We start from the raw sequence: 26,706 nt of genomic DNA on the forward strand, positions 1-26,706 counted from the left end.
CAGGACCCCGTTGGGCTGGTCACTTTATAGAGATGGCAGAGGAAGAATCATCAACCTCATTTTACAGATGGGGATCTAAGGCAAAAAGTGAAAAAGTGATCTGGCCAAGATCACCCAGCCAGGACGTGACCTTGCAGCTCCTGAAACCAACTCTACTGCCTGAGCCACAAGCCCAGCCTCTCTCTGGGTACGTCTACACTACGGGATTAATCCAAATTTATAAAATTCGAATTTGGGAAACAGATTGTATAAAGTCGAATGTATGCGGCCACACTAAGCACATTAATTCGGCGGTGTGCGTCCATGTACCAGGGCTAGCGTCGATTTCTGGAGCGTTGCACTGTGGGTAGCTATCCCATAGCTATCCCATAGTTCCCGCAGTCTCCCCCGCCCATTGGAATTCTGGGTTGAGATCCCAGTGCCTGATGGGACAAAAAACATTGTCGCAGGTGGTTCTGGGTACAGCCTCACCCCTCCCTCCCTCCCTCCCTCCCTCCCTGCATGAAAGCAACGGACGGCAGACAACCATTTCGCACCTTTTTTCCTGGGTGAACACTGCAGACTCCATACCACGGCAAGCATGGAGCCCGCTCAGCTCCAGACAGCAGTCATGAACATTGTAAACACCTCGCGCGTTCTCGTGGAGTTTATGCTGAGCCAGGACCAGAAAAACGAGGCGAGGCGGCGGCGCGAGCGCAGCGACAAGCGTGATGAGGACATGGACATGGACACGGACACAGAATTCTCTCAAACCGCGGGCCCCAGTGCTTTGGAGATCATGTTGTTAATGGGGCAGGTTCTATCCATGGAACGCCGATTCTGGGCAAGGGAAACAAGCACAGACTGGTGGGACCGCATAGTGTTGCAGGTGTGGGATGATTCCCAGTGGCTGCGGAACTTTCGCATGCGTAAGGGCACTTTCATGGAACTTTGTGATTTGCTTTCCCCTGCCCTGAAGCGCCAGAATACCAAGATGAGAGCAGCCCTCACAGTTGAGAAACGAGTGGTGATAGCCCTGTGGAAGCTTGCAACGCCAGACAGCTACCGGTCAGTCGGGAATCAATTTGGAGTGGGCAAATCTACTGTGGGGGCTGCTGTGATGCAAGTAGCCAAAGCAATCATTGAGGTGCTGCTACGAAAGGTAGTGACTCTGGGAAATGTGCAGGTCATAGTGGATGGCTTTGCTGCAATGGGATTCCCTAACTGTGGTGGGGCGATAGATGGAACCCATATCCCTATCTTGGCACCGGAGCACCAGGGTACCCAGTACATAAACCACAAGGGGTACTTTTCAATGGTGCTGCAAGCACTTGTGGATCACAAGGGACGTTTCACCAACATCAACGCGGGCTGGCCGGGAAGGGTTCATGATGCTCGCGTCTTCAGGAACACTATTTTGTTTAAAGGGCTGCAGCAAGGGACTTACTTCCCAGACCAGAAAATAACCGTTGGGGATGTTGAAATGCCAATAGTTATTCTTGGGGACCCAGCCTACCCCTTAATGCCATGGCTCATGAAGCCATACACAGGCAGCCTGGACAGGAGTCAGGAGCTGTTTAACTACAGGCTGAGCAAGTGCAGAATGGTGGTAGAATGTGCATTTGGCCGTTTAAAAGGTCGCTGGCGATCGCTACTGACTCGCTCTGACCTCAGCCAAAGAAATTTCCCCATTGTTATTTCTGCTTGCTGTGTGCTCCACAATCTCTGTGAAAGTAAGGGGGAGACCTTTATGGCAGGGTGGGAGGCTGAGGCAAATCGCCTGGCTGCTGATTACGCGCAGCCAGACACCAGGGCGATTAGAAGAGCACACCAGGAAGCAGTGTGCATCAGAGAAGCTTTGAAAACCAGTTTCATGACTGGCCAAGCTACAGTGTGAAATTTCTGTTTGTTTCTCCTTCATGAAAACCCGCCCCCTTTATTGACTCATTCTCTGTAAGGAACCCACCCTCCCCCTTCCCCCAGCTTGCTTTCAAACCAAATAAAGTCACTATCATTTAAAAATAATTTATTCTTTATTCATAGATTATAAAAAGAGGGAGGGAACCCGGGTGGGGTTTGGGAGGAGGGAAGGAAAAGGCCATTAAAAAATGGTTAAAAAAATGACAGCCTTTTGATTGGGCTGTCCACTGGGGTGGAATGGGAAGGTGTACGGAGCCTCCCCCCCTGCGTTCTTACACATCTGGGTGAGGAGGCTATGGAACATGGTGAGGGGGGAGGGGGGTTATACAGGGGCTGTAGCGGCACTCTGTTATCCTGCTGCCGTTCCTGAAGCTCCACCAGACGCCTGAGCATGTCTGTTTGCTCACGCAGCAGCCCCAGCGTTGCATCCTGCCTCCTCTGATCTTCCTGCCGCCACCTCTCATCTCGAGCGTCTCTCCTCTCCTCACGTTGGTCCCTCCTGTCCTCACGTTGGTCCCTCCTGTCCTCACGTTCACTGGCTTCTTTCCTATACTTTGAAACCGTGTCCTTCCACTCTTTCAGATGAGCTCTGTCACTGCGGGTGGATTCCATGATTTCTGCGAACATGTCGTCTCGCGTCTTCTTCTTCCGACGCCTTATCTGTGATAGCCTTCGGGATGGAGGAGGGAGGCTTGAAGAATTTGCAGCTGCTGGAGGGAGGGAAAAAAGGAGAGAATTTTTTAAAAAGATACATTTTGCAGAACAATGCTTATACTCTTTCACGGTGACCACCACTATTCACATTACATAGCACATGTGATTTCTGTGCAAGGTCGCATTTTGCCTCTTAATATTGAGTGCCTGTGGCTTTGCTGCTAGAGATCACAGACGCAGGTCCGGGCAACAGAATTTGGCTTGCATGCAGCCATGGTAAGCCATTGTCTTTCGGCTTCTGCGCCCTCCTTTCCCACATACCAAGCAAAGCCCGTTGAGTGCTGCGGTTTTCCTGTTAATCTTCAGCAGCAGAAAACAAACTACCCCCCCCCCCATCCAATTCTCTGGATGATCGCTTTATCCCTCCCCCCACCACGTGGCTGGTATCAGGGAAGATCCCTGCAGGAACCAAACTAACACCCCCCACCCCGCCATGAATTCTCTGGGATGATCGCTTTATCCCTCCCCCCACCGCATGGCTGGTATCAGGGAAGATCCCTGCTAGCCAAATGCGAAATGCTCTGGGCCAATCCCCCCCCCCCCCCCCGCGCTCACCTAACTGCAGGGAAGGATTTCTTTTCAGCCACAGGCAAACAGCCCAGTAGGAACGGCCACCTCTGTCCCCTTAATTAAATTCCCGTATTTCAACCAGGTTACCATGAGCGATATCACTCTCCTGAGGATTACACAGCAAGATAAAGAACGGATGTTGCTTGAATGCCAGCAAACACCGGGACCATACGCTGCCAGGCTTTGTCATGCAATGATACCAGATTACTTGCTGCAAGCATGGCGCGGTCAAGTGTCCTACCATGGAGGATGGAATAAGGCTGCACTGCCCAGAAACCTTGTGGCAAGGCTTTTGGAGTACCTCCAGGAGAGCTTCATGGAGATGTCCCTGGAGGATTTCCGCTCCATCCCCAGACACGTTAACAGACTTTTCCAGTAGCTGTACTGGCTGCGAATGCATCCCAAGTCCTCAGGGCAAAGTAATCATTAAAAAACCTTGCTTTTAAAACAAGTTTTATATTTTAAAAGGTAAACTCACCTGAGGTCCCTTCCATGGGGTCATGGTCTTGGATACTGGCTTGGGAGGGTTGGGAGGGTACTTCAGTCAGGCTGAGAAAAAGATCCTGGCTGTTGGGGAGAACGGAGTGCTGGGTGCTCTCCGCAAGCTCGTCCTCCTCCTCCTCTTCCCACTCCGCAGAATCCTCAGGTGTAGCTGATGAGATTATCCCCGCCTCGGAATCCACGGTCAGAGGTGGGATAGTGGTGGCGGCCCCCCCTAGAATTGCATGCAGCTCGGCGTAGAAGCGGCATGTCCGCGGCTCTGACCCGGAGCGACCGTTTGCCTCCTTTGTTTTTTGATAGGCTTGTCTGAGCTCCTTGACTTTCACGCGGCACTGATCTGAGTCCCTATTGTGGCCTCTCTCCATCATGCCCTTGGAGATTTTTTCAAAAGTTTTGGCATTTCGTCTCTTTGAACGAAGTTCTGCTAGCACTGAATCCTCTCCCCATATAGCAATCAGATCCAGTACCTCCCGTACGGTCCATGCTGGTGGTCTTTTTCGATTATTGGCCTGCATGGTTACCTGTGCTGATGAGCTATCTGTGGTCACCTGTGCTCTCCACGCTGGGCAAACAGGAAATGAAATTCAAATGTTCGCGGGGCTTTTCCTGTCTACCTGGCCAGTGCATCCGAGGTCAGATTGCTGTCCAGAGCGGTCACAATGGTGCACTGTGGGATAGCTCCCGGAGGCCAATACCATCGAATTGCAGCCACACTACCCCCAATTCAAAATGACAAAATCGATTTTGGCGCTACTCCGCTCGTCGGGGTGGAGTACAGAAATCGATTTTAAGCGCCCTTTATTTCGAACTAAATGGCTCCGTTGTGTGAACGGGTGCAGGGTTAATTCGATTTAACGCTGCTAAATCCGAATTAAAGTCGTAGTGTAGACCAGGCCTCTCTCTCGAGGGGATGTCTATACTGCAATTGCAGGGTGTGGCAGCAGTTCACATCCACATGCCTGAGCTACCTTTAATCTCACTAACTCCATATCGGAGCGGTGAAGCTGTGATAGCACGGGCTGTACAAGCTCATCCAGAACCATGGGTGATTACTTGGGCTCATTGGTGAGGCTTCACTTCTCTAGCTATCTTTAATCTAGCTAGCTCGGGTGTCTAAAGCAGCTGCAATCACACCCCCCCCCCCCCCCCCCCGCACATGACTGGAGTACTGATGTTCCCTAGATGGGCCTTGCTCCCAGGAGAATTATGGGAAGAGATTCATGCTGCTGCAGCATTAACAAAACAGAGGTGCTACGAGTCGTGAGCCTTGTGAGGGGATAAATGTGCCAGCTCCTAGTGCTCACAGCTGGCTCTTTTTAAGCCACTAGGTAGAATAAACCTGTCTAGCCTAGGCAGGGTCAGCCTGATGTCACGGACAGAGACAGCAAGAGTCGTCAAAGTAAAAAAACAATTAAAAAAAAAATAGATAATCACATTTTTGAACTTCAGTTAAGGTCCGAGTTGGTGGAGGCGGGGGGAGAAGAATACATTTTAGCTGGTTCTCAGTTTACGCAAGCTAGTTGGGCGAGCCCTGTTTACATCTAATCTGGAATACTGCAGTGAACTGTTTGGAGACTATTTGCCACCACTGCCCTCTACTAGATGGGCCCAGATCTTCAACTGTGTGTCATAGGCCCAATACTAATAAATAAGGGAGAGTTTCTCTTAGCTCATGGGGTGATAGAGGCCTAGGCTCATGGGACAAGGGGATTGGAGTTCTCTCCCCAGTGTTGCTGTAAAGTTTGAATGGCCATGGTGGGCTTAAATTTTCAACGGATAACACCAACATTTATTCCCCCAGGGTTCATTCTTTATTACCATAGCAAGGCCAGTCCTGCAAGGCATACGTGCTCCCGGTGAGGTGCTGAGGGTCCCTCATTCCCAGGGAGGTGGCTCAGTATCTCAGAGGAGATCCTCCACACTTGGCAGGATTGCTAGACAGCGCCCGTTTGCTTAGGTGTGGCATTTCTAAAGTGCCTGCCCTCCGGAGAGCTAAGGGCCCAATTCAGCCGCACTGAGCGTTATGCACAGCAATGAGCGTTTGCCGAATTGGTGTCCTAATAGCCAGGTATGGGTCCCGATCCTGTAAATAGAACTGCACAAACGTCCCATTGCCTTTAATAGGCCTCTGTTCAGAATGGAGGTTCAGCACGTGTGGATCTGTTTTCAGGATCAGGTTCACCACTATGGAGAAAGTATGAACAGTCTAGGAGCTGTCCTACTCCCAGGGAGCGAGTGCCTTGTCTACACATTACCTGGGGCTCTTCTTATCCCTCACGTGATATTTCAAAAATAAAAAAATAAAAATCTGAATTTCCCTTCTCAGCAAACTTTGATTAACAACTATAGAAATGTTTTTGACTGCTGAAGGGAAACTGACACATGCTGACATTCCCTGATTAAAATCTTCCCCTTCCAAGGCTGTTAATGACCACGGGATTATTGTCAGCATCTGTGATTGTTTCCCACAACTCTGCCAATCCCCTGCTATTCAGTACAAACACAAATCCCTTCCTGTTCTCTTTGCATTCTGTCTCCTAAAATTAAGCAGATGTCTGGAAAGACAGAAGGAAACCTCTGTAGTAGACACCACCACCGCCATCAAAAAGCCCAGATGATATACAGGGAAAATGTATTTTGCAACCTGGTTTTTCAAAGTCCTGTATAAATTTGGTGCTCATGATAGCGAGGGACTGAGATCACTGGCTAGAATGAGACAGGGCCAGATTCTGCTCAGTTACACCTGTGTAAATCTGGGGTAACTCTAGTGGCTCCACACATAGGAACAACATTTGGAGCATAGTGCAGACTGCTGCTGTCCAAGCTTCCTTCACACAGATTTCCAACGCACGTCTATTCTAATCTGCAGAACCCCGCTATCATTATACTCTTGGCCTCCCCTTGTCTCCCCAGCGCTACTAAGGCACCGTAGTCCTTATTAACAGCACCCCCTGCTATTCCACTGCTGGTCTTTGTCCACTCGCCAGCGCTGCTAATGCACCCCAATCCTTTCTTGCAGCACTCCTGCTACTCCAGGCCCATTCACCCCCCAACAGTTCAGCTGTGCTATTATTCCAGCCAATTCAATACAATAAACTCTATTGGGATGGGAAGAGATTCAAGGGCTGCTAGTGTTAAATGAAGTACAATCAAGGATGGGGATTGAAGACGAATAATAGCACAGCTGAAGGTCAAACCAAAGGTGCATTAGCAGAACTGTTGGAGTGAGGGGGAAGCAGGGAGAGAATGGATGTTCCCAGGTTGGATTAGTTATGCACTGCCCCTTGCCTGGGGCTCTGTCCTAGAGACACAGTCTAGCCCCAAATAATCACGGAGTGGATAAGAGATAAGGGCTGCCAAAGGCAAAAAGCAACATGGACATTCTGTGAGAATTTGCTACCAGATTTTCAAAAGCAGCCACTGATTTTTGGTGCCTCAGCTCTGGGAGGTGAATGGGGTGGGCTGGGGCACAAAAATGGAGGCATTCAAAATCAGAGGCCACCTTGGAAAGCCTGGCTGCAAATATTTACTGAAGTTTGGAACATGGTTTCTAAGAACTCTACCATTGTGCACCGGCTGCAGCCATGCTGGCCTCATTGCAGCTGCAGTGTCACACAGGGAGGCACACACACTGTGGTCTCTTCCTTTCATTCGCATCCATTGTTTCCTCCCCCCCCCCCATCTAAATTAAAAGCCACTCAAGGCACATGATTGCTCTTTGCATGTGGAAACAACACACAGTTGCCATGTTCCTCCCCCATAAACTACAGCTGGGGGCTGAAGGCAGATGGACCAATTCCCAGGCAAAATATTAACATGAATTAAAGTTCACCTAATGCTAATACTAACTACGATCAGAGCCAGCCTCCAAGACGGATGATTCATCCAAGGAGCTGTCAGTGAAGCAGCCAAGCAGCGAGCGAAGGACCGTGCCTCCACTCTCTGGGATGGAAAAGACCCTGGCTAATTGATAATAAAAATGAAATCCACCGAGATCCACATATACAAGTTAACAGACTCAAGTACCACTGCCAGCTAGTGGGCAAAAGGTACATCTTCACTGCAGCGTTAACTCAGGCTCTCACCTGGGAATTTCCCCAGCCCCTCTCTGTCCACACAAAAAAAGCCTCACCAGAGTTTAGTGGTGCTTTCATCCCAGGCTAGCTGGCCAGCCTGGGAGTAGGTTACAACCCGGGTGCTACTTTCACTCAAGTTACGTCTACACTTAGGGCTCCAGTGCTGATGCTCCTCTAATGACTTCTCACAACTCCCCTCCCAACAAGCCCAGGACAGACAAATTCTCCCACAGTTCAGTGGGAAAGAATCAGAGAAGCTCAGCTCATTGCAATACTAAGAACCATGGGATGTGCCTCCAGAAGTCCTAGCAACTCAGAGAGGGGAGCGCAGCACCCGTCACTCAGGTAGGGCTTTTGTGTGTGGCTACTCTCACCCAGGTTGGGCTACCTCTGGTGCCAACACCTATGCTAGCTCTGCAGTGAGGCTATACCTCCAGTAATTGCTGTATTGAGCCCAACAAGTGCTTCACTAAAGCAAATCCCTAAAGCATAAAGGAGACAGGATTAGAATTCAAAACAACCTGGACAAATTGGTCTGAAATCAACAAGATGAAATTCAGTGACGATAAGTGCAAAGTATTTCACTTAGGAAGGAAAAATAAATAAATCAAATGCACAACTACAAAATGGGGAATAACTGGCTGGGTGTTAGTGCTGCGGAAAAGGACCTGCAGGTTAGAGTGGATCACAAATTGAATGTGAGTCAACAGTGTGACGCAGTTGCAAAAAAGGCTAATATTCTGGGGCGTTGTACGTAAGGCACGGGAGATGATTGTTCTGCTGTACTTAGCACCGGTGAGGCCGCAGCTGGAGTCCTGTGGCCAGCTCTGGGTGCCGCACTTCAGGAAAGTTGTGGACAAACTGGAGAGAGTCCAGAGGAGAGTGACTACAGTGATAAAACCTGACTTATGAGGAAAGGTTTTAAAAAAAAAAAAAAAAAAAAAAACCTGGGCGTTTAGTCTCGAGAAAAGATGACTGAGGGGGGGACCTTAGAACAGTCTTCAATAGATGTTACATGCGATTGCAAAGAGGACTGATCAATTGTTCTCCATGTCCACTAAAGGAAATTTTCAGGCTTTGAAAACTGAACATTTTTACCTTTCAAAAGTGAACATTTTTCAAGATTTTTTTCCCCCTCTGATTTGGGTTTGTTGGGGAAAAAACCATTTTCCTGGGAAATTTAGGAGGAATGGGAAAAGAATCACTCACGACAGATGTTAGTCACATCATGCAATGCATCATTAGGAGCTTCCTAGGTACTGTGGTAATAGGCATGGCATGGCATAAAAATCTAGCGAGAACAGCATAGAATCCCTAGCTGAGGGCCAAGCGCTTGATGTAATTAATTAATTTTGATCTAACCACACTACTACTACATAGCTCTTGCATAGCACTTTTTGTAGCATAAATATCATAATGCAATTATAATAAAGCCATGGTACGCCCACACCTTCAATACTGCATGCAGTTCTGGTTGCCCCATCTCAAAAAAGATATTAGAATGGGAAAAGGACAACAAAAATGATTAAGGGTATGGAACACCTTCCATCTGAGGAACGATTAAAAAGACTGGGATTTTTCACTTTGGAAATGAGATGACTAAGGCAGGATATGATAAAGATCTACAAAATCATGAATGGTGCAGAGAAAGTGAACAAGGAAGTGTTATTTACCCCTTCGCATAATACAAGAACCAGGCAGCATTCCATTAATAGGCAGCAGCTTTAAAAACAAACAAGAGGAAGTATTTCTTCATACAACACACAGTCAACCTGTGGAACTCATTGCCAGAGGATGTTGTGAAGGCCAAAACTATAACTGTGTTAAAAAAAAATTAGATAAGTTCATGGACTCATGGCTATTAGCCAGGATGGTCAGGAGCACAACCCCATGCTCCAGGTGTCCCTGGCCTCTGACTACTAGAAGCTGGGAGTGGACAACAGGGGATGAATCACTTGATAATTCCCCTGTTCCGTTCATTCCTTCTGAAGCACCTGGCATTGGCCACTGTCAGAAGACAGAATACTGGGCTAGATGGACATTTGGTCTGACCCAGTATGGCTGTTCTTATGTTCATCAGTAGATTTCAAGGCACTTTACAAAGGAGGTCAGCATCACTATCCCCATTTTACAGATGGGGAAACGGAGGCACAAAGATAATGTGAATTGGCGAAAGTCGCCCAGCAGGCCAGTGGCAGAGCTAAAAACAGGTCTCCTGAATCCTGGTCTAATGCTCCACCCACTAGGCCAATTTTCTGGAGTTTTCACTAAAATGAGCCGTTGGGTTAGAACGTTCAGGGCTTTGGACAGCTGCTGAGCACAGAATGTGTGTGGGATATACTTGCGCAGTGCAAAACAGATGTTCTGAAAGGCTAAATCGATATAAGAAGATTCCAGGATGGTCACTCTGTGTATCAGTCAGAAGCCTAAAATATTTGCAGAACCAGCATGAAGCAATGAAAGCAACCACAAGCATGGCTGAGAGCTCTTTGCGTTCAATCACCAGGTTGAATTGACAGTGGAATTCATGGTCTGCTACAGTCCAGTTTTTATGCTCTGAGCCATTTTGACTTAATCAGTTACCCGCCTGTGGCATGCAGCTACAGCAAGGCATGTGTCTATGCCAGGGTGGCCACATTATGGCTCATGAGCCACATGTGGCTCTTTTACTGTTAAAGCGAGGCTTGCGGAGCCCCTCATGCCTCCCTCCTTTCTCCACCTACCAGACTGGGAGGGGAGCTCGGGACCTCTGCCTTGAGGTGGGGTGGTGGGGTAGGGGCTCCCGCGCAGTGGGGAGGGGGTCTCGGGGCTTCAGCCCTGCGGGGTGCACCTGCTGGGGCTCGAGTGCAGGAGTGGGGCTGAAGCCCCGAGCCGCAGCAGGCGCTTCCCATGGGGCAGAAACCCTGAGCCCCGGCAGGTGCACCCCAGCTCTTGAACTAAGAGCTGCATACGACAATCTTCAGGAGGGTCAGTATGTTTGGCCACGCCTGGTCTATGCCATGCCAAGAGTCATGCCAGCTTCCACCAGCTGAGGATCTGGCTGATACAAACTGATCCTGGTTGCATTTTTAAAATGAGTCAAAACATGGGGCCTGAATCTCCTCTCACTACCACTGGAGCAAATCAGGACTAGCTCCCCTGAAGTCAAAGGTGTTCCATCGGCAGGGCCGGCTCTACTGTTTTTGCCGCCCCAAGCAGCGCACTGAATTGCCGCCGTGGACGGCGGGGGCAGTCCATGTGCCGTTACGGCGGCATGCGCGTTTCCGCGGCGGCGGCAATTCGGTGGCTTCTGTCTTCCGGCTGAACATAGAAGTTGCCGCCGCCGCGGAAATGCGCGTGCCGCCCTAATGGCACATGAACTGCCCCCGCCGTCCGCAGCGGCAATTGGGCACGCTGCTTGGAGCGGCAAAAACACACGGACTGCCGCCTCTTGCAGATTGCCACCCCAAGCACCTGCTTGGAATGCTGGTGCCTGGAGCCGGCCCTGTCCATCGGTGTGAAGTTGGTGGAAGTGAGAGGAGGATCGGGCCCACGATAGGCAGCTGTTACCAAATCACTGTAAACGTTGGAAAATACGGTTCCATTTGGAATCAGTAGCCGTAGTGTAGCCGCCCTGCAATGACAATTTTCTAGTTATGTGACTGTACTAGATCCATGGAGCAACAAGTACTAAAGATATTAACATTCTTATTCTGAAGCCTGAAATTAAAGCAGTGATCATACATATCCTGAGCCATGTAGTTGACACTCCAGTAGAGTTATAATCACAGATATCCAAAAGTATATCCATTGTGTAATTACACCGTAACTCCAGTGCAACCATAGCCATTGTACTATAAAGAGGAACATCTAATCTCAAGGTCTTTCTGGTTAACTGGACAAAGTCATTTAGGTAGTAGGAGCATTGGTGGTGATGCCAAGTTACTCCCTTCCTGTGTCTGGGGCAGAGAGAGTAGTGGGGGCAAAAGGTGACAGTCTCTCTGTACTTCTGGGGCAGCCAAGGCCTTGCCTGCTTGCCTGCCTGGCCCCCGATGTAAATTAGAGCAGCCTCAGGGCTACTCTGACTTTGGGCTTGTCTGCATGAGAAAGTTGCACCAGTATAACATAAGGTGTTAACTTAAACCAACACAGTCAAGTCAGTGCCAAAGACTGGGTGTAAATTTATTTTGGTGTAAGAGTGGCTTATTTTGGTTTAGCTTAAATCTGTTAGGCTAGGTCTACACTACCCGCCTGAATCGGCGGGTAGAAATCGACCTCTCGGGGATCGAATTATCGCGTCTCGTCGGGACGCGACAATCGATCCCCGAATCAACGCTCTTACTCCACCAGCGGAGGTGGGAGTAAGCACCGTCGACGGGAAGCCGCGGAGGTCGATTTTGCCACCGTCCTTACAGCGAGGTAAGTCGACTGCGATACGTCGAATTCAGCTATGCTATTCGCGTAGCTGAATTTGCGTATCTTAAATCGACCTCCCCCGTAGTGAAGACCTGCCCTTAGGAATAGGTTTAAACTAAACCAGAATAAGCCAGGCTCCTATTGAAACATGCCCTTGCCACAGATCTCACTATATTGGTTTAAAAACCGATTTAAGTTATCCTGGTGTAGCGCTCTCCTGTTGCTGAACCTCACACTCCGACGATGGGCCCTGCAAAACAGACAACAGCCAGGCCAGAGCACACACTGCCCATGCCCCCGATCTGCTTCCTATAGCCAGGGCTGGGGGCAAGGCCAGCGCAGAGCACTTAGGTAAACGCTACAGGCCCCTGTCCAGGGAGGAGCCCTCGGGGGGGCCATTCTCTCCCACTTTAAGGACCATTTACACTGCCAAATCAGCCTGAACTGGCCTTAGTGTAACCAAGAATCAGGCGCATTGTCGATTATGCGCTGAAACCTCTGTATGTCAGGACAGACAAGACCCCTGTGCAGTCTGTAGGCGCTAAGAAGGGAGGGCTGGGGAGCACTGCATCCTGGGCTGGGGAGCATTCTGTTTCCAACCCTGGGGGCAGAGAGGTGAATAGGGCCCCACATTCCCTGCTGAAGGGAAAGGAGCTTCCAGTGGATGGACGGACACATTGTTTTCCTTTTCCTCCCCAGAGGCATCATCCCAGGTACGTGGCCTTCAGGGGATGGTTCTTTTCCAGAAACACTTCTCGGAGACAAAGGGAAACTCCATGGCTTCCCCTCGAGCTCCTGCAGACCCCGGGAAAGAGCCAGAGAACCCCACCGCCTTTGAGAAGTACATCCAGCCCTGCCTGGCCGAGCTGGGGGGCAGCATCCTGTTCGTGGTGGTGGCACATCTCTCCGTGATCACCCACTGCGTTGGCTCATGGATTGTCACTGGGGACTGTGATAGCAGTTTTGGGGAAAATAAGGTAAGGGGCACGTAAGGGCTCTTGTCCCTTCTTCTGCTGACAGGGCTGGAGCTTAGATACAGTGGTAGTGGGTGCATGATACACAGGCAGCTAGAGCCACCATCTAGCACCTCGGGTGCTCTCCTAGGCCCAGGCCCTGCAGAGACTCAGCTTCCAGCTCACGAGAGCTAAACGCGCGCAGAACACGAAGCACAGCCTAAGCGTTTGTAGGATCCTGGCCTTAGCTGGTACTGGAGATCAGTGCTGAGCTCTCCTACACCACGGCTCTAGCCTGTCAGCCGCAAGGCAAGGCCGCATGGTTTGCCACCTCTTGCACCTAGCAGGCTGTAACTCAGCATATCACACTGTGACATTAGAGGGGAATAGTGCTTGGGGGGGGCGGGGGGGGGAGGAAGGTTTTTTTTGGGGGGGGGGGTGTCTTTCCCTATCCATGGCTCACAAGCCACAAGAGGAATTTGTGGGAGGTGACTAGAACATTGCCTCCTTCTGGGGATTTTTGTGTGTGCAGTGACACTCAGGCCATTTCTACTGCCCTATTGGATAATGGGGACTGAGTATAGGACCAGAGCCAGCAGCACTCCGCTGAGCTCAGCTTGCGCCAGCTGAGGATCTGGCCCAAGGAGCTCTGCAGGGGTCAGTTTGACACCACCAAGATGTTTGGAGAGGCAGGAGCCTATCTGGGAGCCCTGGGCGTGATGGGAGCTTGGTAGCACAGGACAGTGGAGCTTTTCCAAGCGTCGCTTGGATGCTGTCTGATGCCGAGGAACCAGTACCATAACATCACGGCAGGGCAAGCCCCGAACAGGCCCTCGCTCATGGAAACCTGCGTGCATTGAGGAAGGCAGTGTTAAAACGGCCATTTCGGGGGGGGGGGGGGCAGAGTGAGCATGGCTCTTCAGCGTAATCAGCAGAGGGGGCCTGTGAGTCGTGACGGGTTGGGTCACAGAGACCCCCTTGGGACTGTCACCTGATGTGCTGAAATTACCTCTGAGCCTGTTTTCCCTGCCAGCTTGGGACTTCCAGAACCCTGCCTTGTTGACCCAGACACACTAGCCTGCTGCAAACACAGACCCAGGTCTGGGCCACGTCCCCCAAAGCTGCAGACTTAACTGAAAACCCCTCAGCAAGTGTTCCTGTCTCCAGCACCCAGTTCCCAATGGGATCCAAACCCCAAATAAATCTTTTTTACTCTGTATAAAGCGTATACAGGGTAAACTCATAAATTGTCCGCCCTCTATAACACTGAGGGAGAGATATGCACAGCTGTTTGCTCCCCCAAGTATTAATCGCTTACTCTGGGTTAATTAATAAACAAAAGTGATTGTATTAAGTATAAAAAGTAGGATTAAAGTGGTTTCAAGTAATAACAGACAGAACAAAGTAAGTTACCAAGCAAAATAAAACAAAACACACAGGTCTAAGCCCAATACATTAAGAAACCAAATACAGGTAAATCTCACCCTTAGAGATGTTCCAATAAGCTCCTTTCACAGACTAGACTTCTTCCTAGTCTGGGCCCAATCCTTTCCCCTGGTACAGATCTTGTTAGTTCCAGCAGGCGTCTTAGGTGAAAAGCAGGGGATTTCACATGACTGGAACCTCCTTGGTTCTGTTCCACCCGCTTTTATAGCTTTGGCACAAGACAGGAATCTTGTGTCTCTCTAGGTCCCCACCCCTCCTTCTACATGGAAAAGCACCAGGTTTAAGATGGATTCCAGTACCAGGTGACATGGTCACATGTCCTGTGAGACCCCAAGCCTTCATTCTTCCTGGCCTACTTACAGGAAGGCTTGCAAGTAAACAAAGCCATCTAGTCAATTGTCCTGGTTAATGGGAGCCATCAAGATTCCAAACCACCATTAATGGCCCACACTTTGCATAATTACAATGGACCTCAGAGTTCTATTTCATATTTCTAGTTTCAGATACAAGAATGATACAGTCATATAAATAGGATGAACACACTCAGTAAATTATAAGCTTTGTAATGATACCTTACAAGAGACCTTTTGCATGAAGCATATTCCAGTTACATTATATTCACACATTAGCTTATTTTCATAAAATCATATGGAGCGCAACGTCACAGGGCCATCATGCCAACCTCAGTTCTCTCTGATGCTCAGTGGTTTCCCTTCCAGGTTGCAGGGCGCAGGTGAAAGGGACCAGGCTGACTGCCCTGCCAGAATCTGTCCTCCACGTGCATGAGGGTGCCAGACTGACCCTACTACTGGCCTTGTTCCAGTTCCAGGGGGCTCGCCTCCAAGAACAGAGCTCAGTCTCTCTCCGAGCCGCGGCCTATCTGTTGAGATGGCAGTGAGAGGGCAATCAGCGCCAGTTGCGCCCTGCCCAGTTCTCCATGGAGAGCTGCGGGGAGACCCGCCGACACACACCCACGCCCCGAGATTCTCGTGGACACCAGTAGAGTTTGAATCAGGCCCTAGACACAACCAAACAGCGAGCAACGTCGCATTGCTACTGTCCTGGGCTGGATACAGACTTAAAGGAGAGGGCTCCAGCACACCCCGTATCTATAGTCAGGAGTGGCCCCAGCCATTTTGTTACACCCCCAGCGGGGAGAGAAACAAAACAAAATGCAGGGCCAATGCAAAAACAGCCAGCCAATCAGAGCTGAGGAAAAAAGACACTGAGAAGCACAGCGCCCCCTAGAGGTTAGTGCCCAGGGTGACCACCCCTAGAACTGGCCCTGTCTATAATATAATTCCTTGGTGTACAGCAGTATTGAGTCTCTGTGCATAATGACCATTCAAACCAAACAAGGACTAAGTCCTGGTTTCTCCCAGATCTAGGCTGCATAGCTGCCCAGGACCTGTGGCAGGATCCAGTAAGGTCCTTTCCTCTCTGTTACCAGGTACACAACTGACCCCTTTCCTTTTGCAGTGGAGGCCATTTCAACGCAGCTGTTACCCTGTCTGCATTTGCTGTAGGAGCCTTTTCCCTTTTCTCCTAGTCCCCTACTGGCTCTGCCAGCTATCAGGAGGAATACAGGGAGCCCTTTTGGCCAAGGTATGTGGAAAACCCCAAAATACCCCTAGCATGGGTGCATATATGACACACACAGCAGCTAGCTGGAGGCTTACGCCGATCATCGCAGACTTGGTATCTACACATGTTGCAGGGGGTGGGGAAGACCCAGGCATGGGGGACCCTCCCCCCAAGTTAGGAGAGCACTGGAGTTATTGAAACAAAACTACTTGAGAGGCAGCTTCAGTTCTCCAACACCAGGGTGAGAGGGCCGGGTAAGTACCTAGATGTGAGCTACAGGACCAACTCACCAGCTACTGCACCAAATAAAGCTCCAAACAGCAGCAGAACTTCCCTCCCTTGATTTATTGAAACAGAAACAGGCCTCTAGAAATCAAACCGCTCCTTCCCAGCCCTCCTTGTGGGAACCAACCTTCTCCCTGAGCAGCTTATTGGCCTTTAATCTAAGCAGCAGATGGCCAGCAGGCTATCACTTGATCCCTGGCCTCAGACCCATCACCTAGGAGGAGTTAATTAGTCACAGGTGGGGCTAACCCACTTGCCTTAAAGTTACAAGACGTGGGACAGCATCAGTGACAAGGTCCAGCCCAGTCCAATTTGGGAGCTCTCCCCAAATCCATAGGAGAAACTGATGGAGCTCACCTAAACCTGGGCCAAACAGTCATAATAAATCCTGTATTTGATTATTTTTGCCTCATTATCTGTTTGCAAATTGTCCATGAACACACTGGGGGTTTCTCCAATTTATTCCTCATTTGAAATGACTCTCCAGTTAAATTCTTCTGATAATTCATGGTCTCTAGATAGTTTGCAAAAAGTATTTGAAACATGAAGTGTATTGATGTGTGAGGGACATAGGTAGTGATTTAGGGACAGAGCTAAGGAGCCCTGAGATACTTCAATGAATGATCTTTGGCTCTTGGGGAGAATGTTGGGACCCTTGCTGTAATTCTGCAGGAAAAGCCAGCTCTGTGGTTCAATATACAAAGGCTCCTAACTTCTACTGAAATCCATGGACATTTAGAGCCTAAATACTTTTGTGGATCTGGGGCTATATCCTTTCATAGATTTTATTACAAGTTCATAAAAATCAAACTTGATCTCAACTAAACTCCTCACTAAAGCTAACGACTATAACCTTTACTAGCCTCCTTAAGCATTAAGCAACACAATCACAAATCAAAATTACAACTGGAATAGAGTTAACAACTCAACAAGTTGACAATAATATGGAATGAAGTCGACAGTTGACCAAATCAGTGGATGACAGAACATTCCAAATGCACGCTTGCAAACTGGACACCAGGGGGCAGAGAAATCAAACTTTAGTTGCTTCAACGTCCTGCTGGCAAGTTAATTGTGGCCGGGTTAACCCGAGAATTCGCTGCAATGTGTTTGCTTTGCTTTTTGTTTCTCGCCCCATGAAGAATGGGAGCGGGATTAAGGATTTGTTATAGTGATGGGTCCTTGCTCGCAAGCTGCATTGTCCATGTTCAGCTGCCCTTTCCATAGCACTACGGATCAGCTGTCCCTAGCAGGGCATAGCACTGACCTCCAGCGTGCCAGGCCCTGTCTGTCCTATGTGGCCCTAGCATCTGCCATACATGGCAGGACCCAGGCCTTCTTTTGGGGACTACATCCCCCTTCTAATCAGCTGAATGGGGCAATCGAGTCCTTCCAATGCCCCAGCCAGCAAAGCTGAGGCTCCCCCACCTCCAGCCAGCCTCTGGAGCAAAAGACTAAGGTGGTCACTCAAAGGGAGCTCCTGGCAAAGCCTAGTAGGGCGAGCCTTGTACCGTCTCTTCTCTCCGGGGTCCAGCTAGGGGAGCAGAGTGTGATGGTGGAGGACGTTTTCTCCAACCGGACTGGAGAGGGCTGCACGGTGCAGGAAGGCAGCACGGTGGTCATGGCGGTCAGCACAGAACTGACGCTCTCATCTCTCCTCATCCTCACCGTCTGGATGGGAGCCCTGGCTGAGGACAGCAAGACCCAGCTGGCTCCATTCTGCATCAGCTTCACCCTCACCACGGGCATTCTGGTCAGATAAGCGTAGATCCCTCTTCCCTGCTGTGGGGGTAGGGCTGCCAATGAGCCCAATCAAAAAACGTGCACATCTGTGGGTCTGCCTGCAATGAGTATGTTGTGTCCTGCTCTGTGCCTGAGCCACACATGATACAAGTCTGCTACAGCTGCCTCCTCTAAAGGGTAGTTCTTAAGATCACTCTGCAGTAGCTGATGCTTAGCTCTGCAAGTTACTGGTTTGATTCCTGGTGATGATATACAGCACTTTCATTTTTGGATGTATTTTTTGCTGACACTGGGAATTTTGGATTCCCCTGCAGGCTGGGAATGGACCTGCTCTGTGATTTCACTGTGCTGCCAGGTCGTGTGATGTTAGCGTGAGCGTCACGATATTTGGAGTATTTTCAAAACCCCAGCTCCTGGAGTCATGTGATTACATGAGAATCTCAGCTTGTTAAAAAGAAGTGCACTGCTAGCTTTTAGAGAAAAGCTGGAAAACATGACCCCTCAAGGCTCAACAACTAGGAAGCAAATAAAAAAAACCTCATGATTTTTAAGACAATCCTACGATTTTGTGAGACAACATTTTAAAGCAGTTGGGGCTGGCAATACTGATTTCAGCCAATCACAGAGGGGGAAGTGACCCTGCCCTTAGCAAGCCCAGAGGGGAATGGGCTCTGCACGTCAGGTTTAAAACGGCAGGATGGGATTTACAAGGCTGTGAAGGCACCTAACTCCCACAATGGGTATGTAGGTGCCTAACTCCTTTGTGAATCCCACCCAAAGGCACTTTCCCCGTATGCCTTAAATACATCCCTGATTTCTCCTTTCAGTGGCTCCATCTCCGGATCCTGTCTGAATACAGCCCAAGCCTTTGACCCAGCCTCGGTGTCCAGTCACTGGGACAACCACTGGGTATATTGGATTGGATCACTCACAGGCGCTGCTTTCATGTCTATTATATACAGGTATGGAAGGAGCCTGATCAGCTGCTGAGCTCAGCCTGTAGGGTGAGGCTAGTGTGAGGTCAGTTGTGGAATTAAATGGAGATTATTTGGATGGAAGGTTTTTCCTATCCCACTTTCCTCTGTGGCTAAGACTCTTATATAGGAGAGGCAGTGTGGCCTAATGGATAGAGTGCTGGCCAGGGATTTCGGAGATCTGGCTCAACGACAGGTCTACTCTGTAAAGTAACTGTGCAATAATGCCTCCTGCTTATTCCTCACATCTGGTCCCTATCTGTCTTCAGAGCCAGATCTCGTTACTTTACCAACTAAAATCTGTCTTATTACTTTATACCCACGCTAGCCCCTCAGAGCAAACATATCGCTGGGAGAGGGGGCTCGATTCTATTTTGACTCATGGATCATCATCAGAAGCCTGACAGCACAATCGTTATTTCTGGTGATATATTAGCCAGAAAGAGCCCAGCTTGACTCTCAGATCCCATGCTGAGATTACAGCACCGGCAGTCAGACTAACCATCTTTGCAGCAGGAAATCCACACTGCCGGCAGGACAGAGCGAGTGGCATTTACGTAACGCTTCACACAGGTCTGTCTCTGTTTTCCTGATGAGTCTTTTCTACCATTCAAGGTTTCTGTTGGCAGGAAGATCTCACAGGCTGTTCCTGAAATAAGACAAAGACTAGCTAGGGCGACGCAGCCCTGCAGGCATTTCTGTGTTCTCTACAAAGCCATGAGAAAACCCCCGAATTGCTCTCCAAAAACCCACACAGGAAAACCTGCAGACAGAAAACTGTTTTCAAAAACACGTCTCCAATTTTATATATATATATATTCTGGCACAATTTAGGCCTCAATCCAGCTTTAAGACCATGACTAGTCCTAGTGGAGTCAATTTGGACTATTCATGGGCGAGACTTTCAAAGATCCAAATGGCATCCTGGTGTCTAACTCTGTAATGGGTGGTGCTCACTGGCAGTGTCACCTAGTGGTTAGGCTGCTGGCTCTCTACTTGCCCTGCCTCCAGTGCCTCTTAGTGACCACTGTCACATCCCAGGGGGGGTGTCGACCCGACCCTCCGTTCATCACCAATTGGCCGTATCCCTGACTGGGGTAACCGAGTCCCAGGAAGACATCGGGTCCAACACCCTCCCAGGGCGGGAAGAACTTCAGTCTGTTTAGCAGCCCCTGTGGGTGTCTAGTCCCAGCCAGGGGGTTTGCAAGGGTTTCCCTGAGTGGAGTCTGGAAGAGAGGGTATCCATGCCCTCCATAACCAGGTGGTTGGGAAGTGAGCCCAGGGCCCTGTGAGAAGCAACAATGTCTGGCCTCCAGCATGCTTTAAAGCGGCCTCCCTGGGCTACTTCCTACCACTCACCACCCCACCAAGTCTTACACTTGGACACAGTAGCAAAGACAAGGAGAGTAACTGGACCTTAAGCCCATCTGGGCTCAGCAGACAGTCTCGTCCTCCCAGGGGAAGGGGGCTGGTACATGCTCTGCAGGTGGGAAGGGTGGGGCTGCCTGGGGCCCAGAGTTGCCCCTCAACCCCTTCAGTTCTAGTGTGCGGTTTTACACCCCCCCCATCACACACTCCCCCTGAAAGTCACCAGGAGTTAGGTGCCTTACTGCTATTTATGCTTAGCAGAATGAATGATTCTTCATCTTTTCCTAAGAACTCCTTGGGCCTTATTTGGAGATCCCTGGCTGGTGTAACTCTGCTGAAATCAATGGGATTATTCTTGATTTATTCCAGGGTAAGTAGGACTTCAGTATTAGACCTAATGTCTTCTTCTGAATGAACATTTCTGGTATCAAATTATCCAATGGACATCATTTTATCACTTGGGGGTTTTTTGCATCCTGGAAAATTCTTTTGATTTTAGTCCATTTTGTAGATTAAAAGTGAAGGGAAGATGCTTATAGCAAACTATCAATTAATAATGTAAAAGGACAAAGCTAAAACCTTCCCACCACTGCAAATAAAGCCTTGCTGTCTAGTCTTATGAACTCTTCAAATTCAAGATGAAGTCAAATTGGGGATCTTTTGCTTGCTCTATTTTGTTAATAAAAATACTGTTTTACTTTTTTTTAAATTATGATTTATTTGTGCATTGGTAATGTTGATTTTTTTCAAAACATTATGATGTATTACTGAAAGAGAATGATATTGAAATATTATCCAAGCTAATGTATGCCCTAGTAAAGTTTGGGATCTGGTCAATTTTGGCTTTATTAGGTGGTATACGCAGAGATCAGAGAGGTCCGCTAACTGGATGTGTCTGAGCTCTGCCCGTAAAAGAGGGAATTTCATACTGGAATTAACTTGAGAAAACATTTTTACTATGATCAGACTACTTGGCCAATCATTTTACTATTTATTTGTATTGTGGTAACACCAAGGAGCCCTAGTCAAGGCCCAGGACCCCAGTGTGCTAGGAGCTGTACAAACACAGAGATTAAGACAGTCCCTGCCCCACAGAGCTAAATACTTTCTGTATTTATTTGTTTGCCGTCTGCCAAAACCAAACAAAACGTGGTACAAGCCGCTAGAGAGTATAAATCACCACAATCCCACTGCAGTCTGTGGAGCTATGCTGATTTACATCACCTGAGGATCTGGCCCAGTGTTGCCCCAATCAATCCCTGTGACACTGGGTGTAAGAGTGGGGCCAGAGCTAGGTTCTGGAGGTGCAGTGACGGAGGGCAGGGGGCACTGAGACTTGATGCTTTGGAACAGCGCAGGTTTCAGCCTGTGATGCTTGGAGATCTCCAGTCTTTGCCAAAGGCCAGGAGTCTTGAGCAGAGACATACAGTGTAACCCATTGGTGAATGTGTGCTGTGTCTCCCTCTGTGCAGCGGACGCATGCCTGTTACATCCCACCTCAGGAATGTTGGCTCTTTAGCTGATGCGTTTAGGCCTGGAAATCCCTGGTTCAATCCCCGGTGCATCAGCCACGATGGTGGTGGCTGTCCATACACAAGGACCAATCCAAAGGAGGTAATTAAGCCTCTCTCTGAGAGTATTAAATAGACACAGATTAACAGTGAACGGGTGCTTGGATACGAGGTGCTGTCACTCATTTGTCATGACAGGCCCTCGGGCGACTTGTTGATGCTCCTCGCTGACACCAGGAGGTGCTTATAACTCACTTCTCAGACACGAGGTGACACTCTCCTCTCTTCTCCTTTGATGAAGACTAGTAGTGTCTTCCAGTAGGGGGACAGGCAGCTCAAATGCCCACAGGCTCCATCTCCCCACCCTTCTCGGAGTTGGATCTGAGCCACTCATGCTTTATATTTGTTGCAATGGTCCTGGCTCTCACTGCAGCAGTCAAGCAGGTGCAGGGGGCAGATGGCAAACTGCCCAGTGGACCTCTGAGCTCCAGGTGAGGAAAGAACTCTCCCAGCAGCCATCTGGCTGCAGGGTGACCAACCCCAACCATACAGACCCCTGTCCCCCAAAATCATGGGATTTTAAAGTCAATAAATATGGGGTTCTTTATATTTACCTTCTGGTTTTTGAGACTCTAGAGAACACATGGGTCCTGCTTTCCAGCTTTTCTTTGCTACCATGAGGGCAAGAAATGTACTTTAAAAAAAAAAGAAAACTAAAAGTCTCACCAAATCCCATGACTCCAGAAGCTGGGGCTTTAGGAAAATCACCAAATGTGGGCTTGTTTAGTCTGAAGAAAAGAAGATGGTTGGGGGACAATATAACAGTTTTCAAATATGCTAAGGGCTGTAGTAAAGAGGATGGGGATCAATTGTTCTCCATGTCCACCGAAGGTAGAACAAGAAGTAATGTGCTTAATCTGCAGCAAGGGAGAATTAGCTTAGACATTAGGAAAAAACTTTCTAACGCTAAAGGCAGTTAAGCTCTGGAACAGGCTCCCAAGGGAGGTTGTGGAATCCCCGTCATTGGAGGTTTTAAAGAACAGGTTGGACAAACCCCTGTCAGGGATGGTCTAGGGCTACTTGGTCCTGCCTCAGTGCAGGGAGCTGGCCTTGATGACCTCTCGCAGTCCCTTCCAGCCTTACAGTGCTATGATTCTATGACTGTGAGACTCATGATCAAATCACGAGAGCCAGCAACACTGCGGTGAGTTCATTTTTGTCTGAGTCTCCCTGTAGCTGCATGGACGAGCCCCAGCTGGCATGAGCTTCAGCAGGCGACGCTCAGAATCAATCCCCCAAACTGTGACCACAACCCAGAATTGACATCTCCCCCCCCCACACACACACACACAGGGGAGCAGGACTTTCACAGAAAGGAGGCTGCGATCAGCTTGCCCCCTCTGCAAAGGCTGCCTCGGCATCAATTCCTGGAGGGCCCCAAACTGCAAACAATCCCAATGCCGCCTGGCAACGGTGGGTTAAAAAGCGCAGAATACCTTGAGAAAACATTGCCACCCACCCTCTCCCGCCCCTCAGCCCGCCAGCCAGGTGGTTTGCATCACCACCACTGCAATTATCTTCTGCCTGCTCCCTGGAGTCAGAATGTGGTGGGTCAGGTTTCTTTACACAAGACAGTTCATATGTACAGGGATGTTTGTGCTCACGCTGTTAGTCATGGCAAACACAGTCTGGGGCCAGATAGTCCCTTGTGCTATTGCCCCTTTGCAGGGCTACGGAGGGGGTTACATAGCGACACTGGGGCAACCAGTGACACCTAGGACACGGAGGAAACCTATTACTCCATCCACTGCCACCTCTTATTGAGTGATGTTCCCACGAAATCTCTTTAATGCAGCAGTAAACTTGGTGATGCTTCTTACTGCAGAGGATTGTTATTATATATTTACTATAGCAGCAACCAGAGGTCCCATCATGCTAGGTGCTCTACATACACACAGTAAGAGACAGTCCCTGCCCCAAGGAACCTGCAGTCTAAACCAGTGGTTCTCAAACTTTTGTACTGGTGACCCCTTTCACATAGCAAGCCTCTGAATGTGACCCCCCCCCCATATAAATTAAAAATACTTTTTATATATTTAACACCATTATAAAAGCTGGAGGCAAAGCAGGGTTTGGGGTGGAGGCTGTCAGCTCACGACCCCCCATGTAATAACCTCGTGACCCCATGAGGGGTCCCGACCTCCAGTTTGAGAATCTGTGGTCTAAACAGACAAAGGAAGGATTGGGAGTGAAGCCCAGAGCAACTGAATAACTCACCCCAGTGACTGTGGCAGGGCCAGGAACTGATCCCAGATGTCCTGAGCCTTAGCTCAGTGCCTGGGCCACTAGACCATTCTCACATTTACTGCGTGTCACAGAAATGACTGTGCCCAGAAAGCACAACTGCACTAGCAGCCTCTGCAGAAGGGTCAGAGCAGTTCTCCTAACTGTGCTGCATCCAAATCAGAGGACAGGTGGTCAACAAGATCCAAAATCGCCCTGCTATGAGCACGAAACCTCCGATTGAAACAAAACATTTCAACATTCTCCACTTTTTCATTTGGGCTCAGTTCAACGTTAATCGGTGTCCCCTAGCAGCTATGGTGTCTCATGGGAGTTGTAGTTTGCCCCCATTCTCTTCAATTGGCTGGATTCCACAGCAAGACAACACCTCCCATGATGCGAGGTGGTCACACAACTCCCACAATGCACTGCATCACAGTACATCATGGGAGATGTAGTCCAGCCTGGGAGTCCAGCCTATAGCGGCAAATGGGGGCATGAGGTAACCAAACTACAATTCCCATGAGGCAATATGGCAGCTCTGGCAGACATATTAATATCGAACTGTCCCAAATTGCTACATTTCAATTCTCTTTGACAAACTAGAATATTTTTGTAATTGTTCAAGCACAAGAAGAAAGTCAGAGCCAAGACAGTACAACAGTCGGTCTTTTTTTCTTCCTCTCTGTGCACTGTCCTGTCCCATCAAACACTAGGGTTACCATATTTTAATTTTAAAAAAAGGAGGACACTCCACGGGGCCCTGGCCCCGCCCCAACTCCGCCCCTTCCCCACGCCCAGCCCCGCCCCAACTCCGCCCCGCCCCCGCCCCGTCCCCAAAGTCCCCGCCCCAACTCCGCCCCCTCCCCTGAACGCTCTGCCTCCTGCTCCTCCCTCTCCCCTGCTTCCCGCGAATCAAATGTTCGCGGGAAGCCTGAAACGGAGGCAACAGGGAGGCAGCAGGTAAGCTGGGGCTGGGGCTGGGGCTGGGGCTGGGGCGGTGCGCGAGGAGGTGCGGCCCAGTCCGGCCCAGTCCGGCCCCCCCGGCTGAGCGGCTCCCTCCGGCGGCCAGCCGGCCCCGGCCAAGGGGCTCTGGCCCCAGCGTCTCCCGTCCAGCTCGGCTTGGGTCCTGACCCCGGTTCCGGCCGAGCGGCTCCGGCCTGCCCTGGCCCCGGCGGCTCCGGCCCAGCTTGGCTCGGGCCCCGGTTCCAGCCGAGCGGGTGCGGCCCGGCACCGGCACCGGCCCTGGCCGAGCACCGCCGACTGAGCACCGCCGGCCCCAGCGGCTCCAGCCCGGACCCAAGCTCCACGACCCCTCCCTCCCTATTTTCCCGGACATGTCCGGCTTTTTGGGATTTCCTCCCGGACAGGGATTTGAGGACCAAAAAGCCGGACATGTCCAGGAAAATCCGGACATAGGATAACCCTATCAAACACTCCCTGAAAGTAGAATTCACTAGGTTCCTAGAAATTACTCTATACATATGCATGCTGTCATACTATATAGCCCCCTATTGGGAAGCTATCTATCATAACAAGTCTGATTCGAGGTTGACCCAACCCAAAACAAAATATTTAGTTTCAATTTTCCCAATAGGAAATTAAAAAAAAATAATAATTCAGCAACACTGAAATTTTCCCATGGAAAAATGTTGATTGTGCAAATTTTTCCATATATATAAAACCCCGCAGTGTGATGGAAAACTCCTGACCAGCTCTAGGGGCAACACCAAATCAAGTTAATTTCAAGGAATGGGCTCCAAGCCGTTTCAGGTGTGGCCCCAACCCCTGAATGCTCTACCAACTGTTGTGGCTTAACAATCTCGTTTCCTATTTTGACCAATGGCTCTCTCTCCCCTGTTACTGTGCCCAAGGTTCATAAAAACAAGAGGGGCAATGCCTAACTAAGGCTCTGATCCTGCAATGGGATAAGTACAGGCAATTCCTCGCACTAGTGCAGATTCCTAGTCAGGACGGCCTGCACGGACCCTTTTGCAGGATCAGGGCCTTGCTGATTATACAGGGGCATGCTGAAACCAACAATACACAAAGCAGAGCAAATGGAAAAATCAACAAACCAAGAGACAGGGGTGGGGGTGGGGGGACATGTTTATCTCCATGCTCTCTCGGTTATAGACATCTTGTTTTGCGTAGCAGCAATAGGGAAACCTTTTCGAACAAACAGTTCCTGCTGGTGTCCGTTCCAGTGCGGATGTGTTCAATTAGTCACACACATGACACAACATCATCTCTGTGTCACTGACCCTTAGAAGGGGAGATAAGGGGTCAGAGACCAAGATGCGATAAGAAATTACATTAAGTAACCTCATGTAGACACAGGTCAGTGTGTCACTGGAGGGGACAGAGACGCCCAGGAAGAGGGTGCTATATATAGAGAAGCCGG

At 49.5% G+C, this 26,706-nt stretch overlaps 1 pseudogene; it reads left to right on the forward strand.

The window, feature by feature from the left end:
• The first annotated feature begins 610 nt into the window (after window positions 1-610).
• On the forward strand, window positions 611-19,798 carry LOC135887597 (aquaporin-8-like; annotated as a pseudogene).
• The last annotated feature ends 6,908 nt before the right edge of the window (window positions 19,799-26,706 follow it).

The sequence above is a fragment of the Emys orbicularis genome, chromosome 13 (genome assembly GCF_028017835.1).
Source record: "Emys orbicularis isolate rEmyOrb1 chromosome 13, rEmyOrb1.hap1, whole genome shotgun sequence".
Lineage (NCBI taxonomy): Eukaryota > Metazoa > Chordata > Testudines > Emydidae > Emys > Emys orbicularis.